The sequence below is a fragment of the Nipponia nippon genome, unplaced genomic scaffold (genome assembly GCF_047370975.1).
Source record: "Nipponia nippon isolate SJK-2023a ecotype South Korea unplaced genomic scaffold, ASM4737097v1 scaffold_11, whole genome shotgun sequence".
NCBI lineage: Eukaryota > Metazoa > Chordata > Aves > Pelecaniformes > Threskiornithidae > Nipponia > Nipponia nippon.
The window spans coordinates 19,708,096-19,731,346 of NW_028262302.1; the positions used below are offsets into that span (position 1 = coordinate 19,708,096).

The window sequence follows — 23,251 nt, forward strand, 5'->3', positions numbered from 1 at the left end:
TTCAGCTTAAACTACTGAGGAAAGTGGGTCTGGTCTAATATATCAGTGTAGTGTGATAAAGGGATGTAGGTCTTGGAGTAATGCCTGCGCTTGGGAGAGGTAGTGTGGTTGGGTTTCGTTTGTTTTTTTAAATGGTGTCAGCATTTGAGATCCCTTATATTTGTGGTTGGGTTTAGACCACAAGAAACATAAGACTTCATATCAGTTTACCCTGGAAATCTTGCTGATGTCTCTGAGGCACAAGTACTCCTGGAGACAGGCTGCTCTTGCAATTCGTGTGTTCTGTGAAGCAGAAAGAAAAACATTTTGGCCAGGGTTCAAGCACCTTTCTCTGTTGTCCTGGTGATAAGTGCCTGATAAGAGTTCAAGGTCTTTGCTTGCTTTTATAGAATAAAAGCGGCTTTCCTTAAGTTGCTGCTGGCATCCGTGGGCTCCCCAAGGGTGCTGGTCTGTTGTTCCCAGTGTCCAGGCTCTTCTTGGTAAGTAAGACAAGGTTGTGCTGTGTGGGTTCTAATTTGTCCTACATCAGAGGTGAGCTTCCAGGTTTTCAGCCTCTGGCATGCTGCAGTGGCTATGCCACGGCAAGCACTTGGGGTAAGCTGGATGCTCCCTCTGAGGGGCTGGGGCTTCATGGAAGGAGCGTGGGATGGTGGCACAAGCCCACTGTAGCTGGTAGCCCACTGCAGTGCTCCCTGTAAGCGAGCCAAGGATGGCTGCTGTTTTAGCACCATCATTAGGTTTCAGAGTTGACAGCCTGTAGAGATGTAAAGGCAAGGCAAGCTGCCTTGGTGCTGCTGCTTCCAGCTTTTTGTCGTGTGGGGAAGATGGGACTGGTTCTCTGATGCTTGGTTTGTGCTCTCAAAGACTAAGTGTGTTTGAGGGCTGGATTTTTTTTTAGCAGGAGGGTAAGAATGGTGGTGTGGGGAGAGGTGATTCAGAGCAGTGCGATGCGACATTCAGGCTTGCTTGCTCTCGGGGCTCCAGTGGGCTGAACCAGGTGCCAGGAGCTGAACTCCTTGGGTCGCCTGCAGTGGTGAGGATGGAGCTGCATCCCCTCTGCTCTGCTGCCTTCCAGCCCCTGCTCGCAGGGGGCTTCCCCAGCTCCGTCTGCCTGACGCTGTGGGTAGCTTCCCAAAGCTGGAGCCTCAACTGCCTTCGTTTCTGCAAAGGCCTGTTAGTCATTTCCCACTTAAAACAAACATTTTAGAGACACTGGAGAAGCTGAGCCACCAAGAGGACAAAGCTCCGTTGCTTTTAAAGTAGCTCATTCACCAGTGAGTTTTATTGTGCAACAGCTCAGCCACTGATGAATTGAAACCACCCTCTGCTTGTTGTACAGGGAACAGGAAAATGTGCTTCTTGCGCAGGCTGGTCTTTCAATCTTCAATTTGACTTCCATTTTAAAAGTGTTGCAGATGAGGTGGCTTTGTTCTGAGATTTTTAATTATTTTTTTTTTTACAATTTAAAAAACCCCATTTATTTATTTATTTATTTCCCCCCTTTCTTTTGCAGTGAGGCCTGGGTTTGTCTCACTGCTTTTCCGCTGATGAGCCCATGCTGTCTTGAGACAACAGGGATCTGAGGCATGGTTGTTGCTGTGGAATAAAGGCAAATGATTCAAATCAATCCTTGCAAAAGGAGGAATCTGCTCCCCCGTGTTTCACTGTTGTTTGGCTTTGGCACTTCTCTAACCTTCATTTCTACTTGTACGCCCTGCCCGTAGGTGTGGGTTCGCACATTCCTCCTGCTAACCTGGGCAGGGCATGGGGCGCCCGGCAGGCGGGTCCACGCTGACATGTTTCTTGAAAGTCTGATGTGACTGAGGGCATGCACAGTTTGGGGGTGAATTATTGCCAGGTCTCCTGGAGCATTACCAGGCAGCGCTGGAAACAGCCCCAGGGAACAGCACTCTTGCAAATGATCAGCCAGCCCCTTCCTCGAGGAGCTCCTCAGAAGAAAATGTTTGTAGGGCTTAAAGGGGAAAATTGCTTCACCAAAAACATCTCACAGAGAGGGCCAAGTACTATAAAAACAGTGGGAAGTGTTTAAATCAATTTTTTAACAGCATATTAAACATTTTAGTTAAGAGATTTATTCTTGACTCATTTAAAAAAGCACCCAACTTAATTATTTACTGAAATGCTGTATCGTGAGCAGCGGAGGCTGCAAGCATGAGGCAGGCAGAGCTGAGAGCTGCGGGGCTGAGCCGGAGCTCCTGGGTCTCCGCTCCCGGCAGGTCCCGCGGCTGCTGGCCCTGCTCTGCCCGGCCGGTTCTGCTCTGGCACAGGCAGCAGAACTGCCCGCTGCCAGCCTTGTAAACACGGCCTGGCCGGTGCTGGCTGCCGAGCACTAGCTGGGTCAGACTCCTGATAAACCGAAGCCAAAACCATAGCGTGTTTGGCTGCTGGGGACAAACCTGCCATTATTTTTTTTTTTTTCTCAGCTCAGCAGAATTTCACCCTGAGAGCTCGATCAATGAACAGATCCTCGGTGTAGCACTGTCCTGCCTTAGATCCCCATCTCGGGAGGTGTGTGCGGCATCCTCGGGCTGGCCCTGAGGGATGCGTGGCCTCTGATGGCTGCCCAGAGCAGCAGCGTGGGACCTGCCTCAGCGTTTCGCTTAACTCCCATCAAAGCTGCTGGGGTTCACTTCAAAGCTCGGCATGAGCCAAGTGCTTGCTGAACTGGGATGCCTCCTTGACTGCTGGTGTGAAGTGTGTCGCTGTTACACAAGGCTTCTAGGTTATTCCCCTGTTTGCTGTGTTTCGTTAGGGGCTAGACAATAACATTTTCTGCTGGACTTCCCCCTCTGCAGCGATGGCCTGGCTCTGTGTCCGTGAGGCAGCTTCAGGTGGTCAGTTTGTGTATCTCCAGTGACATTGGTCAGGCACAAAAATCATGCGATCTGAAAGACGCAAAATAATAATTTTAGCTACCTTACCCCAAATGTCAGATTCTGTCTTTTTAAAAATTATTTTATTTTTATTTTTATTTTTAGGACCACCCAAAAGGATGGTCAAGCATTGGAACAGGCTACCCAGGGAAGTGGTTGAGTCTCCATCCCTGGAGGTATTTAAAGGACAGATAGACATGGTGCTCGAGGACATGGTATAGTGACGGACTTGGCAGTGCTGGGTTAACGGTTGGACTCGATGATCTTAAGGGTCTTTTCCAACCTTAACGATTCTATGATTCTATGACTCTTTTTCCTAAGCTATTTAAAACTAGGAAAAGCAGAAGCTTGCTGTAATTAAATAGGCACCATGGTATAAATCACCGGGGCTCCTGCCACCCGAGTTTCCTCTGCCGAAGCTGACTAGTGGAGCCTGTTCCCACTTGCCTTGCGGCAGCAGCGAGTGCATCAGCAGCCAAAGGTTACCCCCTGCAGTACATCTACAGCTACTGCAGGTATAACACGAGCTGGATTTCGTTCATGGGTGTGGATTTTCATGTTAAGGAAAAAAAAAAAAAAAAAAGCAGGGGAAAAAAGCAGCTTGCTCCACTAAAATCCAGAGTCAATTCTACCGACTTCAGCAAAGGCAGATGGGATTGTTAATGGCATGAAGGAATCGGCAGTTGTTGGCACTTTTCTTCTTCATGGGACCCAGGTGGGAGAGTTTCCCAGGAAGGTGTGTTAGGCCAAGGATCCTGGTATAATGACTGAATCCACAGGTCAGCTCCAGATGCAGTTTTCCTCTCACCTGTGACCAGGCACGAACAAAAGAAGGGGCTAAAAGTTTATGATGTGGTTCAAGGGACAACTGATAAAATTCATGGGGAAACATGCTGAAGGACGCTAAGGCTGCACTGCAGCCCAAGGACAGGCCTAGGAATCAATCTGTTGGAGGCAGGGGGGGTTTTGGGGGGAAGCATTTTTGTCGAGTCTCTGTTCTTGTAGTACCCCCTCCTCTGGGTGCACCTGGGACCGATGGACCTTCACGGGATCCAGCCCCGCAGCTCTTGTTCTCTCATAGGCATCTGTGCCAGTGCTTCCCAAAGCAGTTTGGGCTTGCTGTTGCTGCAGACTCTTGCCAAATTTAGTGCACCTTAATGTATTACACGGAGGTCACAGCTGAAATGTCCTTCCCAGCTTTACCTGGTTAGATTCTCTTCCCAAGGAAAACTGAGCTTCTGAAGAACGTGCTGGCCTTGTGCACCACCTACACCAAAGTCTGCCCACCTTGTGCATCACTGACACCAAGGTCTGCCCATGCTTCAGGGGCATTCACCCGAGTATACTGGCCTGCCCCGTTTTAGGGATGCAGTGGGGCTTGGCTAGCAGTTGGCAGGGGCTCATAACACAGTTGGGGTGCTTTGTCGCCTTCTAAAATGAACATACAGACCCCCTGAGCTCTTAGCTGGCTGCTGGCACAGCCCTCAGCGTGGCACAGCCTGTGTTTTCTCATGTGAAATTCAATAAATTCAGCATTTTCAGGACCTTGGCATAATCAGGGTTTTCAATCTTCTCCTTCATTGCCTTCTAATATACCCTCCTAACAATTAACTCTGTGTGTTGGGAGAACGCCAAATGCAGGGTAAAAGACTTCGTTTTTCTTTCCCATAATTAAATGTCGTGTTCGCTGCTGTCTCTCCCACTCGATTAAGTGTCCGTGTATGGTCTAAAATGCTCTTTGGTGAATTAGCATAAGGTCTGTCAGGACTCGACCACTATTCTCCCTCCCGCTGCGTGTGTGCAGCTCACAAAGAGCAGCGTTGGCTGGCGGCAGGGGTCTGCAAACAGGCTGTTCCCCTGGCCTTTTGTGGGGGGACGGGCTCAGGCTGGGGGGAGCCTTGCGAGGCTGTGTGCCCACCTCCCCTCGCCCCCTTCCCGAAGCGGCTGTGCCTGGAGATGGAGCCTGCGACCCTCTGCGTGGCGTCGTGGCTGCACCTGGCTCGCTCCCACAGGAAACATCTTGGATATCAGAGGAAACAGCTTCTTACTGCAATTCTGTAAAAAACACTCGCAAAACCTCTCCCCGGTCTCCATCTATGCTGCAGGCAAACTGGGGCAGCCAGCTGATAAAAGAGTCCTTTTTTTAATTACATCTAAAGATATATTGGAGAAACATTCCCCGAGCCAGACTCTGGCAACCTCTAAAGCACTGCAAGTGATGGCAAAAAATATAGTAGGGTGTCACTGACTAATAGATGTGTGAGTTATGGGCTGGGAGGTGCAGTAGGTATAATAACTTTCTACCAGTTCAGGATGAGCTGGATGTGAGATGATGGCTGGGGTCCTCAGCACAAGATGAGCAGCGTGGTTACCCCGCTGGCAGCCCTGTCCTGGGGAACGGCTCGTCCCCGCTTGGGGCGTTTCCCCAAAAAGCATTCGCTGGAGCTAGTGTCCCTGTTGCCACATCCCCCAGGGCTGCTCTGTGCCACCAAACTCCAGACAGAGGGTGCTGGCACCTACCTGGGTGGTACGGCATTTCAAAGAGGCAGCATGCTTCTGCTCAGCTTTTTGGCACAGCCCCAGCTCCCGCCAGGAGTCTGTCCCTGTCGCCATTACATCCTGCAGTGCCCAGCCCTGCTCTTTTCCCCTCCAAAGTGTTCTGGAGCCTTCTTCCCCCACTGCTCTCATTCATTTGCTTGATTCTTTAATTTTCATAATTCTTCAACTTTCACAACTTCGGTTTCATTGCCAAGTTCAGAAGTAGTCTTTCTGATACGGGAGGATGGATCGTCATAAGTTGGGAGAAGACTTAATGGTGAGGGGAACAGAGTGGGTGGGTAGACGTGGGATGCGGCTGCGAGTCCCAAGCCCTCCTTGCCTGGAGGTACCTCTGCTCCCTGAGGAGGCACCTTGCTGGGTGGGATCTCCAACTACTGCTATTTCCCCACCTCCTCCCGCATCCCTCTCTATATCCTTTGGATAAACAGCTGCAAAAAGGGAGCCTTTGTTTCCAGCAGGGTTGGGAGAATGGCTCATGGTGGTACAGATGACCCTGCCTGCAAACAAGCAGAGAGGCTGCAGTACAACCGGGAGGGTACACAATGAATTATTCACCAGCTGTTTCCTCTCCTTTCAAGACCTTTGCTGTAAAACCAGGGGCCAGAACTGGTGCCTGTGAGATGTGTAATCAGCCACACAGAAGGAGTTCCAGCCTTTGGCCCACTGGATACTGAGTCTATCCTGGTCACAGGGACCTGGTTTGTGCAAATCTGTGTTTGGACCTCTGCGGTGTTTGACCGCGGGTGGCCCATAAACATGTTTTCTTTGCATTCTGGATGCCTGCTGAAGACCTGAAAATCTGATTTACAGAAGTGCCAGGTGCCCGCAGCTTTGACAGACGTTAGTAGGGGCAATGCTTTAAACATACAGAGAGAGTCATGGTGCCATGCACCCCGATGACTCGGGTCTTGGGGCTTTCTGCTTGGGCCCCTGCGATTAATGGCTGTTGGCAGCCTCTCCTTTGCGTGCCCCAGTGCCTAAGGTGGGGATAGCGGCAGCCCCCCACTCCTCGGGCTGCAGTTAAAGTAGATGCTCTGGTGTCGGTAGAGCGCATTGCCAAGGCACACCGGAGAAAAGCCAGTGAGAAAAAAATACAGGTGTCCGTGCCTGAGTCCAGCACTGAGAAAAAAATGATGCTGAGCTCAGGCTGAGCAAGTACTGCTCAGTCTAAGGGCTCTGTGTGTGTTTTTATTTCTTCCTTTGGCTGAAAACTGTTGGCTAAGGTGTGAATAAAAAGCATTGCTGGTTTTTTTTTTTTTTCTTTTCTTCAGCCTGGCTATTCAAACTGTCATGAAAAATATGTCTGTTCTTGTCTTTTATAACCGCTCATAAGCTCTCAATTTTAGCCTCCAGTGCCCAGAGCCCATAAAATAAATGGGTGGAAACACTGTAAAAATGAACAAAATCCCAAAACATAGCCAGTTCATATTCTGTCTTATTAAACATGCATTAAAAAAAAAATCCCCCTCCTTACATAAAGATGTGATTCTTTATAAATCTGTAACTAATTTTAAGCCAGGTGAAACAGCCTTATAGTAGAATGACCTTCTAGAAATAGAGCTTTACAATGGGGTGCCAGATGACCACACTAAAGGGCAAGAACAGAGCAGATGTGAAATATCTGTATTTTAACATATTCAGAAAAGTTTTGCCTATAAAGCATATAGGTTTCTAAGAAAAAAAAAAAAAGGTAAAATTGTTCATTTATTTCATGTATTTGGCTTTAAATAATATTTTCCCCCTAGGTGTTCAGCACCCTGCCATACCCAGGAACGGAGCACCCAAACCAGGAATCAGCTGGCTGCACCACCTTCCTCCCCAGCCTTTCACCTTCTAGCAGTGGTACCCCAGCCTGCTCTCTGCCAACAACACCTCCGCCTTTACAGAGCAACAGCAGAGACCTGCGAGAGGTTACTGGAAAAGGACAGTATCCTCTTGGACTGCCTCGTCTATTTGCATAACAGCTATCTCAGAGCTGGAAAGCAAAGGCTTTTGTGCCTGCAATTTCAAGGGAAACTCACGGTGGGGGGGAATAGAGGAGTGGACGTAAGAACAAACGGACAAGCACATTGCATTTCTGTTCCTTGTGCTGAGTAGTGATGCACAGTGCGTTGAAAACCTGGCCTGTGCGGCCAAGTCCTACCTGATCCTCTGGCCCTGCTGGATGCGGGTGGTGAGAAGTGCTTCCCAGCCTCCTGGTTCGCATGCTGACAAGGTCTAGGAATGAAGCTGAGACTGGTCCAGCCATTCCCCAGCCCTGGCCAGGTCCAATTCCAAGGTAAGAAGAGCAAGGTTAAGTTCTGGATCCTCCTTCATCATTGCCCCCAGGACAGGAGCATCCTTGGCTGGTGCCCTCCTGCTCCCATGTGTGCCTTTGTCATTAAACCAGAGGGTGGCTCCAGGCTTTTCCTCAGTCTGTCTCGGAAGAGAGGAAAAGGGAGCCTGTCTCCCAAGGGAAGCTGGAAACAGCTGAGCTGGTAAGCAGAAAATCCAGCCCTGCCCTGGCTGTGCCCAGGCTCTGGCACCCATTCCCTCTGCAAGTCCCTTGAGGGGGGGTTAAAATGTTGCTGCCCCTTTGGTGGAGACTGAGCTGGCCTCAAAGTGGGGCTGAGCTCGTGGTGCTGCTGATGACGGTGGGTGCACGATGACAACCTAGATGATTATGTTCCCAGCAGTGGGTATAGCAAAGTGTTGCTAGATGATGAGACCTCACACAGTCTCAGGGATGCTTTTAGATTCGTCTATTAATAACTCCCTATGTTTTCATTTCTGGGAACATAAATATGTATCCCCAAATGTTCCTGATTATCACAGGCCTCATCAGGCTGGGAGTCGGTAAATTGGTGACTGATTTAAATTCTGTCCAAGGTAAAGCTTTGTGATTGATGGGCATGGCCAGAGCCTTCCTCGCCTCCCGTCTGTGCCAAAATCCTGGGTGCGTGTGCTCATTACACTGACAGGCTGGGAACAAAGCTCAGGAGAAAAGCTGCAGGAGCTGGGCCAGTCCTGGAGCAGGCTGGCATAACTTCAACTGATTTGAATGTGAATTACACCCATTTAGGCCAGGCCTGGAATTTGCCCCTGGCATGGGCTGGCTCTCTGCAGCATCACTAAACCAGGTCGTTTGTGCCCCAAAATGCTGTTTGTGGGAAAAGAGCTGAGCAAAAGCAGATCCTGGTATCAGCCTGAGCTGTGAATTTGCCTATGAAAAATGTGACTAATATGAGCAATTCTTCTTTCTTGTGATCTAACTTAGATCTTAACTTTTGTTAAAAATTCAAGTAGTTAATGAGTGCAAAGAAATGTGCATGCATGGGATGCAAACGCATAAACTCCCGCCCATGAACACGCACTCTAAATACTGGCTGATTCTAGTATAAGTGTTTTGTTTCTGGATTTAAACTTCCTCCAGATTTAGTACTTTTGGAGTTGAGATTTTGTCACGCTGTACACAGACCTGCCGAGAGGCTCAGTGCAGATGTTGGATTTGATCTGGTTGCTGCCAGTGTCTCGGGTGATTTGGGATCTGGGCTTTGTCACATAGTCCTGTCTCTGACCCCAAAATTCTCTTTGGGCTCTGCACTACCTGTGCTGCTGGTTTTGGGGTACATGGGTATGTTGGTAGGGGCCCCCCAAATTGGAGATCAGCGTTTCCACTTCCCCCAAGGGTCATTTTGTAGTGTCTTTTAGCTGTTGGGTGACTAAATTAAAGGGGTAGCATAGGAGGGACATCAGTGACCCCACTGATGGGAACACATGTGCACACGTGTGTGTAAGACCAAATACAGCGTAATGTCTATCAAGAAGATATTTGCAGGTGACAAATTAGATCTGCTGAGACAAGAGCTGCCCCGGTCCCTCTGCAGCTGGCGGGACCATGTGCCTGTCCCCAGTGCTGCCTCTCCATCCTCTGGAAACATGAAAATCACCCAGGGCGGGCTGCCGCCTCCCTGCCAGCTCAGCACGGATCTGCCAGCTTCAAACATCACCCTGAGCTGTTATCTGTTACAAATGCAGCTCTTCCTGCAATCAAAGAGAGCAAGGAAGAAGACTTATCAGGGCTTTGACTTGGGGCAGGACAGCCACCCCCGGGAGCGGCAGAGGACACAGCCTGCCCTGCAGAGGTAACGCTTTGCTCCAGAAGCAAATGGCACTTCTGGGCACTCTCTGGCCAATTTTAAAAGTCTTAATAATTTTAAGTCCCACATTTGGGACATGGTAAAACAAATCACGATTTAGGGAGTCTGTATGCTAGTCACTCACATGAGAATTATTTTAGGACAAAGAGCAGCGGCATTTGCAGTCTGGTGTGACACTCTGCAAGCATTAATTTGGTCTTGTTGCTGGGGGAACTTTCTGGAGAAAGGACTGGCGAGAAGAGAACCAATGTAAAGAAAGCAGAGAAGGAAACTGGAAAGCGAAGGTCTCATCTCCCCTGGTGTGTTAGAACCAGCGCCCTGCCTGGAGATCGTCTTCACCAACGCTGGTGAAATGACCTTGTCTAGATCTCCGTGCCTGAGCACAGAAGGGAAGAGCAGTTTTGGCCCCAAAAATGCAGAAATAGGAGGGTGAAATTATGCTTTCCTGCTGCAAAGCGCAGCAGCCACCTGGCGTCACGTGGAGTTATCCAAAAGCCTACTGCAGTGAAGAGCAAAATGTGGCTGTAGCAATCAAGCTGGGGAGGGCTTGAAGTCAACTAATTTGGTAACAGCATGTTTGTGTAGTATAATCCCGTGTTGGTCTTTAAAATGCTAAATCAGGAGTGAAATCAAGATTTTTCTCACAGCTGGATTTAGTTCAGCCTTTCCAAATGGGATAACACAGCTGAGTGCCACATTCATTGGAGTTGTTATATTTCATCCCATTTGATTTCCTAATTTGTCTTGAATAGCCGAGGACTTTCCAATAAAACAGTTTTGTGCTCTGCAGGCTGCTCAGAGCAGGTCATATGAAAAAACCATGGATAATGTTTCAGAGAGCATCTCAGAAACGAGAGGGTGTGCCTCAAACCCGGGCTGCCAGCCCCTGGGCTATTGAACATCAGCACTGGTTCTCCCCAGCAGGACCCGGGCTGTATGAAACAAGCTATCGGTGAGATTACCGCATGGCTGGGCTCTGCTTTTAGAGGCCAAGAAGCTCCATTAAAGAAGCAAGTTGCAAGGCAGAATGTGCACTGTGCTGAACTGGGTGGCACTGGTTTGGAGACTACTGGTATGCGGGGAACAGTGTTTCCTAATGTTTAGTCCCCATGTGCTGTCACAGGATGCATGACTCATACTTAATGGGCCTTCAACTGTTTTTGTTAATGTTCTGTCCCAAATGGCCTGGGAAAGGCTGGTGAGGAGAGATCCCATGGCGGGCAGTCCACGCGCAGCCTCCTCTGCTGCGCAGCAGGGCTGGAGGGAGGCCGCTGCTGGGGGAGGGCAGCAGGCTCAGGGGCCACGTCCACCCTGGCCTGCCTCTACCTTACCTGGTCCAGCAGGCATCCTTTCCCCGAGGTGGGAGAAAGGCACACGCACGTTGGGAGAACTCTTCTGGGAATCCTTTGCCATTGGGGAAATCCCCCTGGTTTCTGCCAGCCGGGTGCAGGATAGCCTTGGTAGCAAATGGGGGCTTCCCAGCCCCTTCCTTAGGACGGGTGGGAGGGAGGCGTCCCCTGTGCAGTGTTGTGAAATTGGATCTGTTTTTTTTCGGTGACACAGATCTCATTTTACCTGCCCGTTTCCTACCCACCAGCAGCTCAAGGAGCCAGCTGTGTCTTACGTCGAGCCCTTGCTTGAAGTCAGCGGTGTTTCCGCAGCTTTCAGTCGCAGATCTGAGTGCGCTGATGACTAACAGCTTCCAAGGAGCCCTCCGTGCATGCTGCCGTCCTCTGTCCCTTGTGAAACACAGAGGTATAAGCAGAGAAGGAAATCAAGCAAGTGACAATGATGACAGAGTCCGTCACAAACTGAGTGAATCAGCAGACACCCTGTTTTCAGTTATTTGCCTTCAATAAACCATATCTTCAGGGTTGAATTTTTCTTGTTCGTTCCTGTCGGGTGCTCAAATCACACGCAATACTTTGCAAATATAGATTTCCACCTCATGTGTAAAAACAGTGAGATGAATAGTTTTAGCACAGCTGATTCTTGTAATACCATTCTAGTTTCAAATATTCAAGGATCCTTTTAGAGCCCCAGGTCCTCATTCCTAGTATTAGAGTCAAACCTTAGCTTTTATTCTATTTTAAATTCTATTCCAGCTCTCAACTTCTAGGTTATAATTTTGCCCTAGAAAGGCTTAGGAAAATGAAGAAATTAAAAGACCCTCTCAAATACGTTGTTTTTAAGATCACTTGTGATTTTTACATTAGATAATTTGAGCCCGGTGTTATCTTTAAGTGCTGGAATCACAGCTGATAATGGCAAATAGGGTATTCAAGATAAGGCCCCTTTTAAACAAATAGTACATAAGGAGCTGACCAATATTAAAACCTCTTGAAAAAAACCTGTGACACAAAGAAAAATAGGTGGTGTGAGTGCAGCCCAGCATGGCTTCTGCCTGGTTCCGCAGGGTGCTGGGTGGGCACAGACCCAGGCCCAGCACAGCTCACTTGCCTCCGACCCCTTGTACACCATCAATGCCCAGATACCCACAGAAACCACCTGGATTGCTAAATCCCTCACCAGGTGGGTGGTTAAAGCTTTCATTTAGACAGAAAAAAAGCCCTCAACAACCTACAGCTCCTACAGATTGGCCTTCAGGTGATTGCTGTTAGCTATTCATGCTGGCTATAGAGGGCACCTAGAAGCAAGGGGGTCTAGTTTAGGAATCCTGGAGAGGAGGTGCTGCCTTGGGGCTTTGCTCATTGCTGGTAAGTTCAGTAGTGGTGTGGCAGTCCTGGGATTTGGGCTGGAGGGAAGCTTGCTTTGTTAAGCTTTCTGCTGAGGGCTGAGCAGTGCCTACAGGGAGCCCTCCTCTGCCTTGGAAGATGAAGGTGGGCTCCCACCTCCCTGGAGGATGTAAGAGCTGGGCTAGGGGCTTGTGCTGGTTTTGGCTGAGATAGAGTTAATTTTCTTCACAGTAGCTGGTATGGGGCTATGTTTTGGATTTGTGCTGGAAACAGTGTTGATAACACAGGGATGTTTTCATTACTGCAGAGCAGCGCTTACGCAGAGTCAAGGCCTTTTCTGCTCCTCACCCCACCAGCGAGCAGGCGGGGGGTGCACAAGAAGCTGGGAGGGGACACAGCTGGGACAGCTGCCCCCAACTGACCAAAGGGCTATTCCATACCATATGGCATCATGCTCAGCATATAGAGCTGGGGGAAGAAGAAGGAAGGGGGGGACATTTGGAGCGATGGCATTTGTCTTCCCAAGTAATCGTTACGCTTGCTGGAGCCCTGCTTTCCTGGAGATGGCTGAACACCTGCCTGCCCATGGGAAGCAGTGAATGAAGTCCTTGTTTTGCTTTGCTTGCATGCACAGCTTTTGCTTTACATATTAAACTGTCTTTATCTCAACCCAAGAGCTTTCTCACTTTTACTCTTCTGATTCTCTCCCCCATCTCACGGGGGGAGGAGTGAGCGAGCGGCTGTGTGGTGTGTAGTTGCTGGCTGGGGTTAAACCACAACAGGGCTAATGAGGCTCGTGTGTGTTTTGGAGGATGGAGAAGTGGAGCCTGTGTGATGCTCAAGGGTTGGAGAGCTCTGCGTGCCTTAACGATGGTGAGTTCAGTGTGGGCTGCTCCCTGGTATGGGAAAACCTGCCTACCTAAGTTATTCAGAGCTGGGACCCAAGGAGCAGGTGGGTCTCGGGGTGGGCAGTTTGCAGCACGAGGCTGGAGGAAGGCACGTCTGCAGGTAGCTGGCCACAGGGGACATCTCCCACAGGTCCCCCATGATAACTAGTCAGTGCTTCCATGGTGTTGGTGATGCACTTGGCAGCAACAGTTGCTGCACTGGCTCGGAGTTTCCCTGGCCAAAGTAATTATTTCTCTCGGAAGTATCACCTTGCCACTTTGGATGTGTCGCTTTTAGGCTGATTTGTGGCTGGGTCCGGCCCTTCCAACAGCGGCTGAATATTAACAGCTGAAGGCTTAACAGTAATATGCTTAGTGTAATAAGATTTATTATTTTAAATGCCTGATTAAGAGCCCTAGGGACTGGAATCCTCCCTCTCGCCAGGGCACTGGCAAGCACCCTGGCACCTGTGGGTGAGGTTTGCCCTCCTCCAGCAGCCACCAGTGTTGTACACCTCACTCCCATGTCCAGCCTGCTTTTAGGTGTAAAAAGGCATTTTGTTCTGTTCCTACCACCCTTTGCTCCTGATGCTAGTTGCATCAGGGACTCCTCTGACGTGGGTTTCTGCCCTTTGAGCTGGATGGCTATCACCGAGTTGCTTCATCCTGGCTGGGAAACAGGCTGCACATGAGGGCACTTGTAATGTGGGGCTCTGGGGCACAGATCTTTGCATCCAAGCAGCTGTGCTCGCACGGGGAGTGGTGCTACAAAGGACCTGTGCATTGCAAAATTGGCCTTACACGTAGCAGTGCCATGTGGGATATGCCCCAGACAGGGGGAAGAGGCTCAGAGCGAGGTGGGAAGGAAAATATGTTTCTACTTCTAGCAGCTCAGCCTTCAAGGTCCCAGACGAAATAAATATTTCAGCTTGACGATAAAGTATATTCTACTAAATGTCTTCAACTATATATTCAAACTGTACCAGAGTCAGACCAGAAATTTAGAAGAGAATTGAATCTGAATATTAAACCAGCAATTCCCCAGAGGGAAATTTTCTCAACTTGTCTGATTCTCCAAGGAGACGGTATTCCCAAAGAACTAATTTTGTAACTAACGATCAGATGAAATAAGGCTTTATCGATGGTTTAGAAGACCTGAGTTGGCACTAGTTGAACACATATGGAATTTGTCATTAGTAATAATGAAAAAAATTGTTTGAAACTTGTTCAATGAAAAAAATGAACTTGTAACTAAAAACATTTTTCCTCTTAGTCTGTGAGGTTGGTAAATGATGATTATGCCCTCTGTAACCTCATCAAAGGGGATACTCTACCTTTCTATAGCCTTTTCCTTTCATTCAAAGACCTTTTACAGTGGCTAATTTAAGTTGTCATGACTTGAGCGAGAGACAGAAAAGTGCCAAATATCTTGGAAACAGGCAGCTACTTCTGGGAAAGCGGATGGCTAAGGGCTAACAGGAAGGTGACTCTTTGATTCCAAATTTAGAGTCGGTGTCCCAAATAGCATAAGTCTGCTGAATTCCTTCTCTGCCTACTCAGGACCTCTTAAAAATCCTGCCCTCAGGATGCTGTGTCTCCGGACATTTGAAGATAAATGCCGTCCCTATTTGGCACTAGCAGAATGGCTGAGCAGATCAGGGATTATTTATCCTTTATATTAGCATGTGTTGGAAAATATACTGATACTTCAATGGGCTCTGCCCTGGCGAGTGGAAGAACACATGGAGCCCAGCAGCTTTGAGCTGGGGTGGGTGAAGGAGTCAGGGGGGCCTGGGTGAGGAGATGGGGTGCTGCTGGGGAGAGGTTGGTGCTGTTCCTCCCATGGATGGGCTTTTCTGGGGGAGGAGAAGGGGGTCTGCCTCCTCCCTTGCTCAGCAGGAGCAGATATGCTAGTGCAGCAGGCTGGGCTCTTGGGTGCCAGTGGGGGACTTGCCATGTGTATGGCTGCCCCCAGGTGGGCACGGCGTCTGCCAAGGAGCAATAGCGAATGAGGTACCAGCGGGTCAAACGCTGCTGCTTTTCCTTCAGTTCTTGACAATGGGGTGCAATGCCATTCCCAAAAATGAAGAGTTGTCCTGGGCCAGCCAAAGGACTGATGCTCAGTTCCCAACACAGCAAGGGAGCTGTCAGAAGCAGGGAGATGCTTGAAACGAGCCATTGCCTAGTGGGTGTGTTGGCTGATGACTGGGAGGACCTGGGTGGATGTGTGAGACAGGGATAGGAGTAAAATTAGAAAAAGAGTGGGAAAGATTAGGATCTGCCTAATGGGCCTGTGTCTGAGGGGCATGTGAAACGTGCTGTAGAGCCTGGTAGTACACCTTCCCCAAAGGCTGCAGGATCAGCTGCATCCCACTGCCTGGCAGAAGGCAATGCTAAGGCAAGGGTTGTGGACTTCAGTCCAGTGGCCTGCACAACTTCTGCTCCTCTTTGAAATAAAAAGATGGATTAGCTCAATAAGACATACTGGAGATGGCTTATAATATATTCTTGCACCTATGTGTTGGCTGAGCAAAGCTTGTTTGGCCTTGTGAACCAGGCGAGCATGCATAGTACTCGGGAGAAATTACAGAAATGCTGCTTGTTGGCAGAGCAACATGAGCAGAAATATTGGGGAAAAAAGAGTGCTGTTTGCCTCCGCAGCTCTTCTCTCAGCAAGGACAGCCAATGCTGTTATCCACTGACCCAGGCCTGGAGGAAGGAGCTCCTCCGGTGCACGGACCTCCTTTTCCCTTCCTTTCCTGCCCCATCTTGGATGGTTTTGGTGCTGCTCTGGGCATGTCCTGCAAGAGCTGGGTACGCCTCTGGTGACAGGACCTCTCCTGCAGGGCCTTCACGCCTGAGCCATGGTTGTAAGGGACACAGAAGGAGAAACCAAACCCAAAAAGCAGTTACGGACACCACGTGCCCAACCCTCACTGTGTTGGTGGTATAAGGACACCTGAAACCCCTGCATGGAGAGATGTTGGCTAACTGGGAGGGTGTGAGCCTTCCTGGTTGAGGTGGATTAAGAGAGGGGGAAGACTTTCACTGCCCTCCACACGTGGGTCCCTGCCTCCTTGTCCTGCTGGGTTGCAGCGATCTGCCCTGCATCCTGACCAGGTACTGCTGGCTGTGAGACATGAAGATCTGTGTGCTTCAGTCCACAAACCTGCCCTGCCTAGTGGTTGGTGATGCCTGGAGTAACCCCAGGAAGAGTGGGGGGGATGTCCTTACGTGGGGGTGAGTGCCCAAGGTGGGCACCAGCCCTGGGAGGCTCCAGGCAGCATCTGAGCCCAGATGAGCTTCCCTTCAGCAAATGCTCACTCTGGATGACTCTGCGGCGCAGTCATGCGGTTGCAGCCGTCCAGCTCCCCAAACCACAAAGCAACAGAAACTTTAAGCAGAAGTTATGAATGGCACCTAGGGGGAGGCCTGCAAAAGGCCCGAAATGCTCTGCTTGGGACCAGCTCTCCAAGGCAAAGTGGGACAACACCCTGACCCAACGTGGCCCCAAGCTCCCGGTGCAGCCGGTGGCATCTTGGGGTGGGTGAGACCCACTAGGGAGCACAGGGTGAGGCTGGTCTGTGCTGACCTGTAAGGCAAAAATAGCTATGTTTCTTTTCACTTTAACTATTTTTAAGTGGGCGAGTGACATGAAAGCCCAATTCTCCTCTCATTTGTGCTGGTTTTCCACCAAACCCCAGCAAGAGACTGGCTCGTGCCAGTGCAGTGGAAGAGCTGTCTTGATGTTCGTGCAACCTGCTGTGCGAAAGCTATCAGAGTTATTGCAATGAACATACCACGTCTTGTACTGATCCTCCCTTACTGGATTTAGAGTCAGGTTGCCAAAGAAAATCAACCCCTTGGGAAGGTGGGCAGCTTTTGTAGTGGTTGCTGATGTCTCTTGGCTTTTTGTGGCTCCCCTTGAAGCTTCTCCCGTGGCTCTGCCCTGCAGGAGCTGGTAGGGATTCACCCTGAAATCACTGCTGGGAAAAGGGGCTGCTCCAGCCTCCCCCAGGCTTTGGGGGGTGCCTGTGTCTCAGGACCGAACTGCAGCTTAAGGGCTTGGCCCCAGCCCGGGGGTGTAGGGTGCCCCATTTGCCACTGGCAAGGCCAGCGGCTCCCAGCTGTGCTTCCCTTCCTTCAGAAGTGACGGGCTGCTGTCCTGGTAGTTCATAGGTCCTGCAAGATGCTTTGAAATCTTGTTGTAAGTGGGGACATTTGATCTAGCTTTTCTCATCGTATGCCAGCGCGAGAGCAATGCAGTTAGCCCGCTGGCAGGCTGGAGCAACTCGCAGTGATCGCTTCATTCCTAACCTGCCACCTTGGCTGAGTAGTTGGAGCATTTCCCTCTCAAAAGCATCTGCATTTTAGAGATTGGTAACTGTTCACTTAAATTCCTCCCTCCTGAGAGGAGAGACATCTCTTGAAGGCATCTCTTGTAGCTTGTTTGTACAAACACAGCAGCCTGCGGATAAGGACGAGAGGAAACGGCCTCAAGCTGCGCCAGGGGAAGTTTAGGTTGGATATTAGGAAAAACTTCTTCACCGAAAGGGTGGTCAAGCATTGGAACGGGCTGCCCAGGGAAGTGGTTGAGTCTCCATCCCTGGAGGTAGTTAAAAGAAGGGTAGACATGGTGCTTGAGGACATGGTTTAGTGGTGGACTTGGCAGTGCTAGGTTAACGGCTGGACTCGATCTTAAGCGTCTTTTCCAACCTTAACAATTCTATGATTCTATAACGCAGGCTTCAGCCCTGGGTGCAAAGGGGAACCAGGTGTTGTGTAAGAGGCCCTGGCCTCGTCTTGTGGGATGGCTGTAAACTGCGCTCGTCGGCTCTGTAAAGCCTGCTTTGCTTTTCGTGGGACTGAGCAGCAGGGAGGGGCAGGCGCTTGGCTCTGGGGTTCGTCATTACATGGCCAGCGGCTCCCTGCGCCGGGGGGGTTGGTACTCGCCACAGCTCCGTGTTGGTCGGGTGCGCTGGGCTTGCAGCCTGTTGGATCTTGCTGTCTTCAGAGAGCGGCTCCTCATGCGTGGGAGGAGCTTGGTTAGGAGCTGCTTAGCTTGATTTGGATTTTTTTTTTTCTTTTTTTAATTTCCTCACCCATTGTCACTGCCGGCTGATGGCTTTTTACAAATTCAACTCCACTAGAGGGCAATGTGATCTGACATGGGAAAGGGAGCGAGCCGGCGAGGAAATGCCACAACGTGCACATATGGACGTGATGGCGATGGGCGACCGCGGGCCCTGGCCTGGCGTGGGCCTGAGCAAAGGGCTTGGCTCACCCCACCCCTGAGTGGGACCCCAGTGTCGGGCCGAGAGCACCTCCCGTGTTGCTGCTAACCCAGCTGGTGTGGGGCTCGGTGCGGAGACAGGAAAGAACTTGACAGTCAATGAATGTCACTGAAAAGCGGGGGGAAAGCCCAAAGTAACACTGAGCACTTCTGAAATGGCAAAGAAAATGCGTTGGTGGGGGGATGGATGACACGCACAAGTGCGTGTTCCTGCTGCGAGTAGAGGAGCCTGCTCTGGACATATCTTTCTCTTCCCTGGAGATCTCAAGGATGATTGCTCTGTGCTTTGAGCACTGTCCAGTGTGGTGGGAGGTGACAGCGCCTGTCATGAGTTGTCTGTTCTCTTGTCCTCCCCCGGGGTGGGGGGGAGGTGGGTGCAGGGGGCACTTTGTTTTCACAGGGTCTGGGGGATTGTATTTTACTCAATATATTGAATATAAAAGAGAGGGTCAGCTTCCTTCCTGGTCTGGGTGGGTAAGGTTTGCTATAACATCATACCACTCGGTTTTGGGAACGCGTGTGATGCAGCGTGGCTTCTGCTGGGGGCCCAGAAAGCTGCGAAAACTGAGTTTCATTGTGGATTTTTCTTTTTTCTTTTGGCTTTTTAAGGGCGTGGAGGTTAGCTGATGATCTGTGCTTTCTTACACATGATCAGGCACAGCAAAACCTGCAGGAATGGGCCCAGAGGGGGATGGAGGCAGGGGGATGCTCCAGCCAGGTGACCAGCCCAGCTGTGGGGTGGAGGACTGGAGGCGCACAGGGCTGGCTGGGCGGAGAGGTGAGGGTGATGGGGTGCCTTCATCGAACAAAAGCTCTGGGCTTTGCCAACAGGGAGGGCAGGCTTGGTAAGTGGCTGTGGCAGCTGGCCAGCAGCTGTGCAGTGTGTCTACACAGTGCAAACACCTTCAAATATGGGTTGTTGCCTGCAAGCTGATCACTCCTGTGCCCCTTCCTCTGCAGAGGGTCCCCTTCTTGCAGGGCCAAATGCTGTCCCAAACGCATCATGTCCAAACTGCTATTGTGGCTGAGCAACACATCCCTTGTCTGCAGAGAAAAAGTGAGGAGGAAGATGACCTGAGGGAGTCTTGATCTGCTCCAGATGTGGTTTTGGGGTTTAAGGCCCACTCTATACAAATTTCAGGGGGATGTGCTTCAGCAGTAGGCTCTAATGCTCCAACAGTGGCTCTTGGCTTTGGCATTCTTGCTGTTCCGTCAAAGCCCCTGCCATGGGCTGTCCATGCTGGGCTGACCGTTGTCCCCAGGGAAGGCTGTGGTGCAGTGTGAGCGATGCCATGGGGGCCCATAGGACCCTACAGCCCTCCATAGCTCTTGGTGGCCAAATACCTGTCGAGGTCAGGGTGGCCCTGGCTCTGCCCCAAGCTTGTTCCCTGGGTAGCCTTAGCCAGGGCTAAGGCGACACACCACAACAGCCACCTGCCCTGCTGGAAATTGCACCCCTTAAATTTAATGTGGAACCTGCTGCAGGATGGCACATTAATAAAAAAAAAATGTGAATTGCAGACTTTGACATTATCTTACAGGAAAACTGACCTTGGGAGGTGATAAAATGCAGCTGTACCGAGGAGTTACCTAATGAAGTTTGACTTCAGTTATTCTAGGTTTTCTTCAACTTTTGGTAGATGGTCTTCACTGCATTAATGCTGTAGTAGCTCTCCTCTCCTCCTGCCCAACACCTTGGGCACAGGCGTGTGGGACTTGGTGACTCCTTCCAGAAGGCTGCCAAGAAAGCAAAATTAATTCCAGTTCAGTACATTATGTCATTTTGTTTTTCTTTTGTGGTTTATTTTTCTTTAATTTCATCTCCTCCAAACTTAGCTAGGCAGAAATTTCCACTTCAACCCAACCTGTGAGCTTTTCACAGACAGGCTTATTTAAGACCTACAGCTGGAAGAAGTAATTAAGGTTCCACTGAAAATGCAACCTCTTGAACTAAGGCAAAAGTACTACATTTCAACTTAATCTTACTTTATAATCTCAGGTTCAGCTTCGTAGGTATCTAACATTTTACTGTTGATTGTAGAAATAGGGCACTTGAATGCCCCTTTTCTTTTTGTGGTGGAAGCTCACAAAGGCATAAAAAGCCCCTGAAAACGAATTTCCCTCCCTTCACAAACCAAATGGTGAATGGAGTCAAATCCAGTTAGCAGCCGGTCACAAGTGGTGTTCCCCAGGGCTCAGTGTTGGGGCCAGTCCTGTTCAATATCTTCACTGATGATCTGGATGAGGGGATCGAGTGCACTCTCAGTAAGTTTGCAGATGACACCAAGTTGGGTGGAAGTGTCGATCTGCTGGAGAGTAGGAAGGCCCTGCAGAGGGACCTGGACAGGCTGGACCGATGGGCCGGGGCCAACTGTATGAGATTCAACAAGGCTCAGTGCTGGGTCCTGCACTTGGGTCACAACAACCCCACGCAACACTACAGGCTGGGGGAGGAGTGGCTGGAGAGCTGCCTGGAGGAGAAGGACCTGGGGGTATTGGTTGACAGCCGCCTGAACATGAGCCAGCAGTGTGCTCAAGTGGCCAAGAGGGCCAATGGCATCCTGGCTTGTATCAGGAATAGTGTGGCCAGCAGGACCAGGGAGGTGATAGTGCCCCTGTACTCAGCATTGGTGAGGCAGCACCTTGAGTGCTGTGTTCAGTTTTGGGCCCCTCACTACAAGAAGGACATCAAGGTGCTGGAGCGTGTCCAGAGAAGGGCAATGAAGCTGGTGAAGGGTCTAGAGCACAAGTCTTAAGAGGACCGGCTGAGGGAGCTGGGGTTGTTTAGTCTGGAGAAGAGGAGGCTGAGGGGAGACCTTATTGCTCTCTACAACTACCTGAAAGGAGGCTGGAGCCAGGTGGGGGTCAGTCTCTTCTCCCAAGTAACAAGTGATAGGACAAGAGGAAATGGCCTCAAGTTGCGCCAGGGGAAGTTTAGGTTGGATATTAGGAAAAACTTTTTCACCGAAAGGGTAGTCAGGCATTGGAACAGGCTTCCCAGGGAAGTGGTTGAGTCTCCATCCCTGGAGGTATTTAAAAGACGGGTAGACGTGGTGCTTGAGGACATGGTTTAGTGGTGGACTTGGCAGTGCTGTGTTAACGGTTGGACTTGATGATCTTAAGGGTCTTTTCCAACCTTAACGATTCTATGATTCAAAGCCTACAGCAGGTGTCTGCCACTGGCAGGGGGCCATTATTTTTTATCATCTGCTAATGTTTAGTATTGGAGGTGATGGGCAGGGCAGGATAGTCCTCAGCCCAAAAGCCATAGGGAGAAGGTAAGTGGAGGAGCGTGGGCAGCAGAAGGTGCAGTGAGTGCCCACCATGCCCACAGCCCTGTGACTGTTGGATGCTTAAAGCCTGTGGGTGGCAGAGGAAGCCAGCCCAACAGTGATGCCTCAGTGGGGGTTCAGTGTGTAGTGTATTGGTCGCCAGTGATGGGTGTGCAGGTGCTAAAGGGGACGGAAGACGAGCAAACTTTGGCTTCCCTTCCAGGAGCCTGGGCCAGGCTGGGTTTGCACCAGCCATGTGGAGAGCTGGAGGGGATGCAATGAATCAGACCCACCAGGGGAAGCCTGATCCTTTCCCCAGAGCGTGCTTCTACCTCCAGCCTTGACTCCTTGCTCTCCCATTCCTACCTCCACGGGGCTGCCAGTGGAACTTGGGGAGCATTTGGGCATCTGTCCTCCTCAGCGGCCCCTTGGGACAGAGCTGTCCACAGAGCTACAACAGCAGCCCAGGTGGGCTTCTGCGGTCAGGAGGCATGAGGGGTTGGCAGCACGTAGAGCTGGGGGGACACTCTGGTTACAAATACATCCAGTTCCTTTGTGAAGCAGCACAGAGGCAAGGAGAAAGCCACCAGGCTGAGAGTTGCTTTATCTAAGGTGGTGTGGGGTATTCACCCTCTGTCCGGAGAGGGGAAACCTGCTTCCTCAGTGTCCCCTCGTGAACCAGGATGCAGCCTGTTGGGTTTCAAGAGTTTGATTTAAAAGGTGTGCTTTTGTGTTCAGCACTTGCTGTTGGAATGGGAAGCCTGTGTTGGTTGGTGGTGACTCTAACTCCATGTATCTGTCCTGTTCCTCTACTCCAAACAGCGTCAGGGCTCAGGCAGCACTTGGCAGAGCACAGCAGGGAGCAAGTGTTTTAAAAGCTTCAGGAAATACACATTAAATGATTTTTCCTTTTAGGGTGCAGTAAAGAAAACGACGACTTTTAAAAGTTCAGCTCCATTGCAGGGCTGGTGTTGTGGGAGCCAGGGGTTGTCCTTGTTTCACCAGGACTGGGATGAGTTGCCTCTCCATGCCTGGTTCTTGCACTGCTGACCTGAGCTTCAGAGCTTCCAGCCCTGAGACCCTTCTGGGCGATATCTGCTCCAGATCAGCTATGGCTCTGAGAGCCCTAAATGTGCTACAAGCCCCTCAGCCAGCGTTGGCCATGGGGATGGGAGGAAAAGCTGTGCCTTGCCTTCATCTCCCCAAGAGCAATTTCCGTGCCAGAGGGGGGAAGTTTAGGCCTGGCTCAGGGAAAGGGTGTGTAAAACTAACACTACAGCTGCCTGGAAATACGCCCAAATTTCTTAAAAATCAATAAAGCAAAAAAAGTAGCATGGAGTCCTTACAAAATCAGATGATCAAATTTTTGTCATGGAACAGCATTCCACACTGATTTTTGTTTATTAACTTGCAGGCATCCTTGCACAGCTTTGTCCTGTCATCCCTCCTTCCTCCCCCTCAACATTTCTAAAGGCTTTCCTGGGAAGAGTGGCCAAGGAAACTGCTGATGC

The 23,251-nt window shown here is 50.3% G+C and overlaps 1 long non-coding RNA gene across 3 annotated transcripts in view; it reads left to right on the forward strand.

Moving 5' to 3' along the window:
* The first annotated feature begins 396 nt into the window (after positions 1-396).
* LOC148056856 (uncharacterized) overlaps positions 397-23,251 on the forward strand; it is a 41,131-nt gene continuing 18,276 nt past the window's right edge. For all 3 annotated transcript variants that reach the window (XR_015702172.1, XR_015702171.1, XR_015702173.1), the window contains exons 1-2: positions 397-479; positions 7,199-7,731. This is a non-coding gene — a long non-coding RNA (uncharacterized LOC148056856). The remainder of the gene's footprint in view (positions 480-7,198; positions 7,732-23,251) is intronic.